The 12229-nt window shown below is 37.5% G+C and overlaps 1 non-coding gene across 1 annotated transcript; it reads left to right on the forward strand.

Moving 5' to 3' along the window:
• The first annotated feature begins 5508 nt into the window (after positions 1-5508).
• LOC141670080 (small nucleolar RNA R71) lies at positions 5509-5615 on the forward strand. The gene has a single exon (XR_012554328.1). It is a non-coding gene; the product is annotated as a small nucleolar RNA R71 (small nucleolar RNA).
• The last annotated feature ends 6614 nt before the right edge of the window (positions 5616-12229 follow it).

The following is a 12229-nucleotide window of genomic DNA, read 5'->3' on the forward strand; positions in this document are numbered from 1 at the left end:
CCCCTGGATATGTGCATTTTCCTTTGGAGTTGCAACCACAGTTTTAATGATATCAGAACTTAACCCGTCAGAACTTACAGGATCAAATTTTAAGTCATCAGAATTTGCAGAATCAGAATTTAAGTCTTCATTTTCAAATCTCAGCTAATCATGATCATTGAAATCTTCAAGTCCAGTAATCTTCTTATCATCAAAAGATACATTGATAAATTCCATGACAACCCTTGTTCTTAAATTGTAGACTCTGAAGGCTTTTGTGGAAAGTGGATATCCAACAAAAATTCCTTCATCAGCTTTTAGATAAAATTTTGACAGCTGTTCAGGATGAGTCTTAAGAACAAAACACTTGCAACCAAATACATGAAAGTATTTCAGATTTGGCTTCTTTTTCTTCACCATCTTATATGGTGTCTTTCCATGCTTGTTTATGAGTGTAGCATTCTTTGTAAAATAAGCACTTTGCACAGCTTCAACCCAAAAGTAGGTTGACAGCTTTGCTTCATTAAGCATAGTTCGTGCAGCTTCAATAAGAGTCCTGTTCTTTCTTTCTACAACTCCATTTTGCTGTGGAGTTTAGGTGCGGAAAATTCCTGTTTGATTCCATGCTCTTTGCAGAACTCTTCCATTATTGAATTCTTGAACTCAGTGCCATTATCACTTCTTATAATTTTAACAGAATCTTTGACCAACTTATCCAGTTGTTTGACATGATCAGTTAGAGTAGATGTAGTTTCATTCTTCTCGTGCAAGAAGTACACCCAAGTGTACCTTGTGAACTCATCCACTATAACCATAGCATATTTCTTCTTTGTAATAGACATGACATTGACTGGTCCAAATAGATCAACATGCAGTAGGTGATAAAGCTCAAGAATTGATGACTCGGTTTTGCTCTTGAAAGAAGATTTTCTTTATTTTGCCTTTTGACAAGAATCACAAAGGCCATCAGGAGCAAATACTTATTTTGGCAGTCCTCTCACAAGATCTTTCTTTACAAGCTCATTTATGTTGTTGAAATTTAAATGAGAGAGTCTTTTGTGCCAATTCCAGCTTTCTTCAATTGATACTCTACTCAACAAACAGATTGCAGAACCATCAGTACTTGTTGAAAGTCTGGCTTCATAAATGTTACCATGCCTGTAACCTTTCAGTTATACTTTTCCTGTAGAATTGCTTACAACTTCACAGTGTTCTTCAAAGAAATCCACATAATAACCTCTGTCACATATTTGACTCATACTTAGCAGATTGTGTTTAAGTGATGAGACAAGAGCTACTGATTCAATGATGACATTCCCAAGATTAATATTGCCATATCCCAGAGTTTTTCCCATGTTGTCGTCTCCATAAGAAACTCATGGGCCAGCTTTCTCCATAAAGTCTGAGTGCAGGGCTTTATTTCCAGTCATATGTCTTGAACATCCACTATCCAATACTAGGATGTTTTTCCTGTTGCCCTACAATCACAAAGACCACTAATGGTTAGTTTTAAGGACCCAGACTTGCTTGGATCCTTTGGCCTTTTTAAGTTTTTTAGCATTTGCAGCGGATTTAATATCAGAGTTTATGCTAACATGTTGTTTATCAGAACTTATATCAGACTTTACATCAGACTTTAAACTAGAAGGAATTAAAGTAACTTTCTTCAAAGAAGGTTTTATTTTATAATAATCATAGTACAAACTATGATATTTCTTACAAGTGTAAATGGAATGCCATAAACTACCACAATGAAAACAAGGATTTTGTGGCTTAAACCTAACAGAATGACTCTTAACTCCTGACTTAGGAGGTAAAGAGTTTATATTATTATTCTTCCTGCAAAAAGAAGCAAGATGGTTAGAGTTTCCACAGTTATAACATTTCTTTCTAGGAGCATTAGGAACAGGCATATAATTATTGCTTTTATTCACACCTTCCTTTACATTCCTATTTTTCCTAGTTGCCTTTACCTTGTTGACATTCCTTATTTCTTTCAGCTTATGCTTAAGCTGCTTCTTAGTCATTAAGCCTATGTTAACTTCAGTTGGTTTATCCTATTCTAATTTGTCAAAAGTTGACTTTTCCTTAACTTCTGTCACAGACTCTTTTATCTTTTCAGAATCAGACTTTACAGTTTTAGCTACAAACTTAACAGGATTTACCTTTGGCTTAGCATTCTGTTTAACAACCATTGGCTTAATTTGTTCAGTTCCTTTTTCACTTTTATCATCTCCATAACCTAAGCCCTCTTTCCAGTTTCCACTACTTAATAAGTTCTGAGTTGTTCAGCCAGAGTTAGTCCAAGTCCTGATAATCTCTCTTTCTTTTTCTAACTCGGTTTTTAGAGATTGATTCAATTTTAGCAATTCATCTCTAACATAAAAAGCATCATCTCTTTCTTTCTGAGTTTGATGGAACATAACTAACTCTTTTTCCAAATAGTCATTCCTTTTCTTATAAGCAAGATTTTCAGAAGTTAATCTTTCACATGTTAAAGTTTGATCTCTGTAACTAATAAACATGATTTTAAGATATAATCTCAACTCAGTAATATCATCAGTATGAAAAGCATAAGTTGTTTGAGGTACCTTCAATTCAGCAGTTTCAGGGCTGCCATCAGCATTTGCCATTAAAGCATAATTCACCTCATCTTCAGAATCTGAAGAGTCTGTCCAGCTTTTCTTCTTTGTGACAAGTGCCTTGCCTTTGTAACTCTTTCCTTTCTTACATTCAGAAGATATGTGGCCTCTTTCACCACAATTGTAGCATTTGACATTTGAGTTGTCTCCTCTGTCAGACTTTGCACTTTTGCCTTCAGACTTTTTGAACCCTTTCTTGGAAAACTTCTTTCCCCTTCTGAATTTCCTATAGGCTATCTTTATGATACCCTTCACCATAAGAGCACACAATTTTATAATCTCTTCATCAGCATCTATTTCAGGTAAACTTTCAGTTTCTGAATCATCATTATCAGAACTTGATGATTCTGAATCAGACTTTATGATGAGAGCCTTTCCTTTGCCTTTATTTAAGACAGCCACCTTGGGGGATTCCTCCTCGGCTTTAAGGGCAATTTTCCTTGACTTTCTCCCATGTCTCTTGCTCCTTTGATCCATCTCAAGTTCATAAGTCTTGAGCATACCATAAATTTCATCAAGAGTAGTTTCATCAAGAGCATAGTTGTCTCTTATAGTAGTAGACTTCAAATCCCAACTTTCAGGAAGAGCTGAGAGGAATTTTAGATTTGAATCTTCAAGATTATATTCCTTGTCCACCAATGACAGATCATTCAAGAGTTTGACAAACCTGTCATATAAGTCAGTCAATAACTCATCAGCTTTTGAGTCAAAGTGCTCATACTCTTGAGTGAGTATAGTCCTCATGTTCTTCTTGATTGCATTAGTTCCCTGGCATCTTGTCTCCAAAGCATCACATATCTCCTTTGCAGTCTTGCAATGAATTACCATTTTGACATGACATTATCAATGGCACTATGCAGCAAATGCCTTACCTTTGTATCCTTGGCAATGGATGAGATATCTTTAGATGTATACTCACTTTTCTCCTTTGGTATGGTCTTTGTTGGCTGATCTGCAACTACAACAGAGAGCTTGGTTGGCTTATGTGGTCCTTCATTAATTCTGTCAAGGTATTCTGGATCTGTAGCTTCCAGAAATATAGCCATCTTCACTTTCCATATGGGATACTCAGAAGGTCTCAGTATGGGAACCCTAATAGTCTCATATCGACTGTGGGTTTGAGTCTTTTGAGTTTCTTCAGTTTTAGTGGGCTTAATTGGAGTTTGTTCTTCTTCAGACATGATTGTTTGGATCTTTACTAAATGTGTGTTTACAGATAAGCTCTGATACCAATTGTTAGGTCACACAACACTGTAGAAGGGGGTTGAATACAGTGTTTAATACAATCAAATCAATTTGGAACACAAGTAACAGTAAACAGATATATTTAATATAATAAACTCTGTTACAATGGAACTGTTCTCTCTCAGTGATGAACAAATATCACTAAGAGCTGCTAGGTTACAATATATGATCTTCTCGATAATGATAACACATATAGTGTAAACCTATGTCTGTGTTTATATTGTACACAGTTACAAGATAACTTCTAATTGATATGGAATATAACCCTGTCTCCTAAAATATATCAATCAGATATCTTATACAAGTCTCCTTATCTTCTAACTCTTTCCATGCATATCTTCTTTTGTTTTACTCTCGATCTTCTATCCTGTAAATCAGCTTCCTTCCTCAACTATAAATCCTCCCGCACTTAAGTTCTGACATAACCTTAAGTTCTGATATGACCTTAAGTTCTGACTTCCAGTAAGTACTGATATTTCCTATTTGTTAAGATCTGAAAACTAAACATGAAACATATTAGACATGACATCTCAAATACATCTAACAGTCTCTAAATCATCTAGCTTCACCTTCCGAGAGAGAATACCTTTCATAAACTTTGCATAACTTGGCATCTGCTCAAGAGCCTCAGCGAAAGGTATGTTAATATGAAGTTTCTTGAACACCTCCAGAAACTTCTCAAATTGCTTGTCCAGCTTTTTCTTCTACAGCCGCTTGGGAAAGGGCGGTGTAGGATAGATCTGCTTATCCCCTGTATTACCCTCAGGAGGAGTGTGCTCAACAGTAGTCTTCCTTGGTTCCACTTCTACTTCCTGCTGCTCTACTTATTTCTCAGCCTCAACTTCTTCAGTCAACACTTGAGTTTGTTCGGGATTCGCAACCCTTCCAGACCTTAAAGTGATTGCCTTTACCTGCTCCTTAGATTCCCTCTTTCCTGGCACTTCAGTGTCACTGGGTAGTGTACCAGGCTGACGATTTAGCAAGGCATTGGCGATTTACCCAATTTGATTTTCCAAGGTCTTGATAGAAACAACTTGACTTTTGCACATAAGCTTCAACTCCTCTAATTCGGATTTTTCATTAGCTTGTTGCAGCTGGAGTTGTTGTCTTGGTGCATATTGCGGTTGCTAAAAACCAGGGGGTTGTACTGCTTAGCTGGATATTGTTGATAAGGTTGTTGAACCGCATTCTGAGTGTTGCTCCAGCTGAAATTAGGATGATTGCGGTTGTTGGGATGATAGGTGGCTGAACTGGTTGCTGCGATCGCTGGAAGTTGCTCATAAACTGAGCTGATTCACTAGAAATTGCGCACTGATCAATCTCATGGGCACCAGCACAAAGCTCACAGACACTAGAAATTTGATTAACTCCGTAATTTGCCAAAGTGTCCACCTTCATCGTCAAAGTCTTAAGTTGGGCAACGATAGCAGTTGCTGCATCCAACTCCAGAATTCCTGCGACTTTTCCCTGAGTCAGCCTCTAGGAAGGATTCTGGTAATCATTAGCAGCCATCAGTTCAATAAGTTCATAAGCTTCATCGTAGCTTTTAGCCCACAAGGCTCCTCTTGATGCTGCATCAGGCATGGGTCTAGAAGTAGCACCCAATCTATTGTAGAAACAGTTGATAATCATCAAATCAGGCATACCATGGTGTGGGCACTTCCTTAGCATCTCCTTATATCGATCCCAAGCCTCACACAGAGATTCTCCATTTTGATGAGCAAACTGAGTAAGAGCATTCCTGATTGCAGCAGTCTTCGCCATAGGGAAGAATTTAATGAGAAACTTTTGCGTAAGATCCTCTCAAGTGGTGATAGACCCTGCTGGTAGAGAGTGTAACCAGCACTTAGCTTTGTCCCTTAGAGAGAATGGGAAGAGGCGTAGCTTGATAGGATCTTTAGTCACATCATTAAACTTGAAGGTGTCGCAGATCTTGATGAAATCCCTGATGTGCATGTTGGGGTCTTCAGTAGGAGAACTCCCAAACTGAACTGAGTTCTGTATCATCTGAATCGTGTTTGACCTGGTCTCAAAAGTGTTAGCCCTGATGGCTGGTCTGATGATGCTTGACTGAATGTCATTAATCTTAGGCTGAGAATAGTCCATCAAAGCCTTCAGATTTTCCGCTTGATCACCCATCTCTACTAAAGCTGGTTCTTCAACTTTCTCTTCTTCTTCTACCTTCTTTTCTTCCTCAAAAACTTCCTTACGAACTACCACAAGTTCTTCCTCGGCTTTATCCAGTGTTCTCTTACGAGTACGCGAACGCGTATACATACACCCTCGCTAGAGTACCTGAAATAAAATAAGGAGCAAATAAGTAACAATGTCCGAGTCAAGGAACTTTAACGACCACTGATGGAAAATACATAAACTAATAACTAACACTGCATTCCCCGGCAGCGGCGCCAAAAACTTGTTAGTCGCTAAACACGCGCTAATATTACACGCAAGTATACGAGTTCGCAAGTAGTATAGAATCTTTTCTAGTTTGTTCCCACAGAGACTGTATTGGTTAACTAATTAATTCACGCACTTAAGCAACAATGTATGGTTATTATTCAATGCTAAGACGATAACAAATTGAGGTTGTTTATAACTAAGAATTAAGCTAACAATTATAACTACGAGAATAAGATTGATTAAATTAATATATATGACAAACATGGGATTCTAACTTCATTAAATACTTCATTCAATAGCCTTATTGTTCTCAACCTTAGCATGCAATGGTGATGACACTAATCAGACAACACGAAACTGATAAATGCCAACTTTTGTTGCACGAGTACCATACTACCAGACATCCATAAAAGAGATAGAAGTTGAATAGACACCAATTATATTAAGACCCTATATGTCTATAGAATTTTACAACATAACGGTTTAAGCACAAGTTATCTATCTTGATTACACAGGGCAAGTAAGATTGGTAAAATTACCTACGAATCATACATAACAAATACATGAACCTATGCTAGCATGGCAAGTTCTAAATCCTTAAATTCACTGTCGCTTCATTAAGAATTAACACACTATCTTATAAGTTCGCGACGCTCATAAGACGAATACGCACAACTAATACTAGGATATCAATCAATCACCACATATTAAGGAATCAAAATAATTTAACTAAAAAATCCATAAATAAATCCGCTAGAACCCCACGATAACGATTAGCCCATGATCGGACTCATCATCAACGTGGGTTCCGATGAAAGCATCGTATAACAAACTTAGTCTTTATAACGAATAAATAAAACCAAGCACAAACAAGAGTAAAGGTTCACAAGTAAGAAAACTAGCATCCAAATACAACTTAAAACAAAGATTCACAAGTAAAAATAAGATCTTCTTCGCCTTCATTAAATTGTGTTAAACGGTTTTCTTACGGCTCTCATTGCGCTCTGATATGTCTCTGACTTAAATTACATATGAAAAATGACCTAAAGTTGTTTATATAGCAGCCCCATGTAATCTGGAAGTCTCCCCACTTAGAATTGAATTAGAATCAGGATTCTTTAATTTCGCACCTGCGCGGCCGTGCACTATCACATCGCGGGCGCGCTGTCATTCTGGAATCCTGGCGCGGGCGCGCCGTCCTTCTAGGAAAAACTCAGATTTCATCTTTTTCCTTGCTGCTTCGAGCCGGCTTTCCATGAGCTTTTATTTCAACACCACCTTGACACCAAATTAGCACTAAAACAATGCCAATTCACCTGATTCACAGATTAATGCCTGAAATGCAAAAACACTAGAAAACATGTTAAAACACTTAACAACTTGAGTACAAATGCATCAATTCAAAGCTTATTAGAGCATTATAAAGTGTCATAAATGCCACTCAACAATATTCTTGCTTTCCTTCTGAGAGATCCTTTGAGATCCCGTTAATGATTTGAGATGAATGTCGGCTTTCACCCTATCTTGAACTTTGATTCCTGGAAGCCGAAAACCTTTCTTCATAACCCTTTCATAACCCAAAGACAAAATCTGCCACCTAGAAATTTTAAAGTTGAATGCCTTAAAAGCCGTAATGGTATATTGTTGATATTGTATTCGTAGAACTGTCATATAGTTACTTGATGAGTTTTATACTCATATGTTTTGCTTTGTTCTAACCATGGCAGTTAAGCAAGAGGATGGCCAGACTTAGGCGCACTACTCGTAAGAGCGTATCTGGTGGCCCCTACCGTGTTGTAGGCTTCCAGATGCCAGAACAGGTAGTACAGGATATGTGTGAGCAAGTGCTTAGTCGGAAAGTTGTAAAGATACAATGGGTTATCTGTCGGTTCCAACTCGGAATCGATTGTGTAAATTCGGTATTATTTGGGTTGTAATTTATATATTATGGTTGGTAGTTGTAATCTTGTCTCAAACTTTATCCTGTTAGATCCTGTTATTGGTTAATCGGGGTTTATGCTTATTTATTGTTAGTTTAAGGTTGTGTGGGTCCTCATTTCCTAACCCCGAGATTGAGGGCGTCACAGATGTCACATATCGATAAGTAAAATGACTTATCGATATCTCCAGTTCTCTACATAGATTTTTGACTTGTCGAGATCTCCAGTTCGCTATAAGCTTTTTGACTTGTCGATATTTCCAGTTCTCTAAATAAGCTTTTGACTTATCGATATCTCCAGTTCTCTACATAGATTTTTGACTTGTCGAGGTCTCCAGTTCTCTATAAGCTTTTTGACTTGTCGATATCTCCATCTCTCTACATAAGTTTTTGACTTGTCGATATCTCCAGTTCTCTACATAGACTTTTGACTTGTCGATATCTCTTATGACTTCTTTACAAGCCATTTAGACTTCTCGACATACTTCTCTATATTCCTTGATATGTGACTTGTCGATATCTGACTATTAAAATTTTTCCTAGAACAATATTATTCAACTCTAAACTTCTACATTTCTCTCTGAGACATGATCAAGATTGATATTTTTCCAGAGTTTATTCCTTAGCTTGATGGTTGTTCATAGAAAAATTCTAAATTCTAATCTATTTAGCAATTTTACAAACTCAAGAAATATAATTACAAAATACAATAAAATTAATATATAACTTATATCCTTAGGGTTGTACTTAGTCTTGTTATGTACAGACATATCTTGTAAAAACAGACGATGCCCAAGCCTCCTTCACCTTCCTAATATCTGAGTACACATACCTTGTAGGAATCAGCTTGTTTTGAGCTTGAAGAAAAACTTAAATGGTGGCATACATTGATAGATGCCTTCTTCTGGCTCTATAAACAAACAAAGCGAGCAGAAATGGTATCCCTAACAAACATCTTGCAGAGAAAATTATTCCTGCAACAAGCCGAGGACAAGTTATCGTAAAGATTACAGAGAGAAGACCATGTACGTCCATCAAAACCATGAGATTAAACACGTAAATCATGACGTATGCCTACATAGTTCACGAAAAACTTAATTAGCAAGTATATTTTTGGTAACTATCTAAATAAGCCTGTTTAAAGTAGAACTTAAGAGTAACGAAAGAGAAAAGTTGAAAGTGTCTTGAAATCTTGTGATTGGAAGTAACTGAAATGGCTAATCTATAAATATTGTACTCACACGAAGTTGAAAGATTGTACGAGCTTGGATGAAAAGGGTTGCAATCCTGTGTGATATCGGCCCTGCAAGGCCAATGACGATGATCCAGTTGAAAATAATTGCAATAGCCGCTTCCGTTAACAGCTGCATCACACTAACTCCAAGAGAGTTCATCACACTAACTCCATGGAGTTCAGATCCATAAACCATTGCACTATGAATTTCAGAAAAATTATTGAAGCCACCTTGCTAATCCTGCAATCGTCCTCTAGTTCTAATATGTCTAGATATCCAGCTATTACATAGCCATAAGAATACACTAAATGTTGTAAAACCCACTAACAAGTATAGCAACATAGAGGCAAGTGTATAAAGAATTTAACAAGTTTAGGCCAAGACCACAGTTAACAAAACAAAATATGCAGGTAAACAAAATCAGTAACTGAAATAACGAAGAGAGAAAGAAAGATGTACCCGAAACCATAGCTTTCAACAGTGACTGAAATAAAGGTTTACAGATACAAAATGCCAAGAAAATAATCACAGCTGAGTCACCAGGCCTTGCTCGAAGTCCTGGCTGCTCTTGAAGAGATTATTGCCCCCTACCTGCTGCGTTTGGGATGTGCGCAATATCTCCACCAGGATAAAACAGCTCGGAGTTTATGTTAACAGCAGCAACAAAACCTCCACTTCGACCAGCACCTCAGTCGCCGGAAAATATCAGCACTTCAGGACTTATGGGAGAGAAATGCAGAGAGGTTGAAGAGAAGAGATGAGAATGTAGTGTGTTGTATATTTTTTTTTATTCATTCAGTTTAGCCTCTATTTATAGGAGAGGAAAAATGAAACTGTCAACACACTTAATGTCTGAATTAAACTGCTTCATTAATAAAAAATAAAAACTGATCAGATTTTGAATTCATTAATGAAAAAATCAAAACTGATCAGCTTTTGAATTTAAATTATTTGTAACAGCTTTTCACATTAACACCCACATTATTATCAGAACTTAAGTTAAGTTCTGATTTAACTCATCAGTACTTAAGTTCTGATTCGACTCATCAGTACTTAAGTTCTGATTCTGATATCAGAACCTGTTAAGTTCTGATTTTATTCATCAGTTCTTAAGTTCTGATTCTAATATCAGAACTTGTTACAGATCAGATTATTTGCAGGTTCAATATATTTAGACTACTTAGCCTATTTCAGAACCCAGCCCAATAATCCAATCACCGATAAATAAATTCGAATTAAAATAATTCTCAAATAAATAAAATCCTCGCCCAGGTCGCCTCGCGTACGCGAGACGCCGAGACATTCGCCCTTCGACCCGACCCGGTCCGGTCCGGTGCGGTGCGGTGCGTGGCGGGGCGGGGCGCGCGTGTGTGTGTGTGTGCGCGTGAAGCACACAATAACACAATGGACCATCACACACCTTAGTAGTTGTATACTACTCATGTGGGTAATACCATATAAAGCACACAACCCCCTTTATTTATTTCAATGTGGGACAAACATTCTCAAATTTTCCAAGCTTTTCCAAGCTACTTTCATCTCTCATTTCATATGGATTTCATTAAGAAAATTCTTAAAACCATACATGAAAATTTAAGTTCAAATATCATTGAACAATTTCCAATCATTAGATTTTAGGATTAACATCAAGAACATAATTAAATTAAGCTCTAAAATCCTAATTTTCTAACAATCCCCCACAAATCCATACAGAAATGTGATCAATTTCCCATCATGACTTGTTTTCCAGAGTCGGTACCCTTCCGGGTTTGAACCCTCCTAATTCCTCTACTTCAATGGCTATCGGACTCAGATGGAATGTTTCACCTTGAATCTTAATCCATTTAGTATAACCATATTCCATAGACGACGACAAGTCAAAGGTTATGGTGCCAATCTACGGCTTTGAGACATTAATGGTCATGTCTCGATCCTGTTCGTCGAATGCTTCAAGGATTAACCCTATCCTCTAATTGCGACCACACAATTACATTCGCTTAGCTGGGCATCTCCAGAGATATACTGCCTCTATCTCGTCAAATGACTTGATCCCATTCAGAGTTTTAACACTCTTGCTTTTCTGGCAGTGTCAGTACCTTCTAGGTTTACAGGGGATAGATTCAGATACTGTAGTATCATCTATGTAGCAAAGGTACTACCAACTCATCCTTACAGCTTGTTATTACCCATTGAATACACTTCAAGGGATCTCCTCTCATGTGTATTGGGTTCCCACTGTTGATGAATTATGATGGGTTGACAATCCCATCCCCAACCTTGACTTAAGGACCACTGCAGGTTCCAGTCCTTTAGTAAGAGGATCAGCTATATTATTCTGAGTTCCTATGAACTCTATAGCTATGATCCTATCAGTCACTAAACCCCTTATAGACTTGAGTCTAACTTGGATGTGTCTCTTAGTTTTAGCATTATGCTTTTTACTGCTAATCTTGTCGATAGTTGTTCGACTATCACAGTGAATAGCAATAGCAGGAAGCGGTCTGCTTACTACAGGTATTGCAGACATAAGTCCGTGTAACCATTCAGCCTCCGTCCCTGTGGCATCAAGTGCACACAACTCAGCCTCAAAAGTAGACCGAGTAACAATAGTCTGTCTGCTTGACTTCCAGGATATTGCTCCACCAGCCAAGGTGAACACATATCCAGTCACTCCATTGGAACCAGACTTCTTAGCTATCCAACTTGCATCACTGTACCCTTCAAGCACACCAGGAAATCTTCTGTAGTGTAAACTAAGGTACATTGTGCCTTTTAGATATCTAAGT

This window comes from Apium graveolens, chromosome 6 (assembly GCF_009905375.1).
Source record: "Apium graveolens cultivar Ventura chromosome 6, ASM990537v1, whole genome shotgun sequence".
Taxonomy (NCBI): Eukaryota; Viridiplantae; Streptophyta; class Magnoliopsida; order Apiales; family Apiaceae; genus Apium; species Apium graveolens.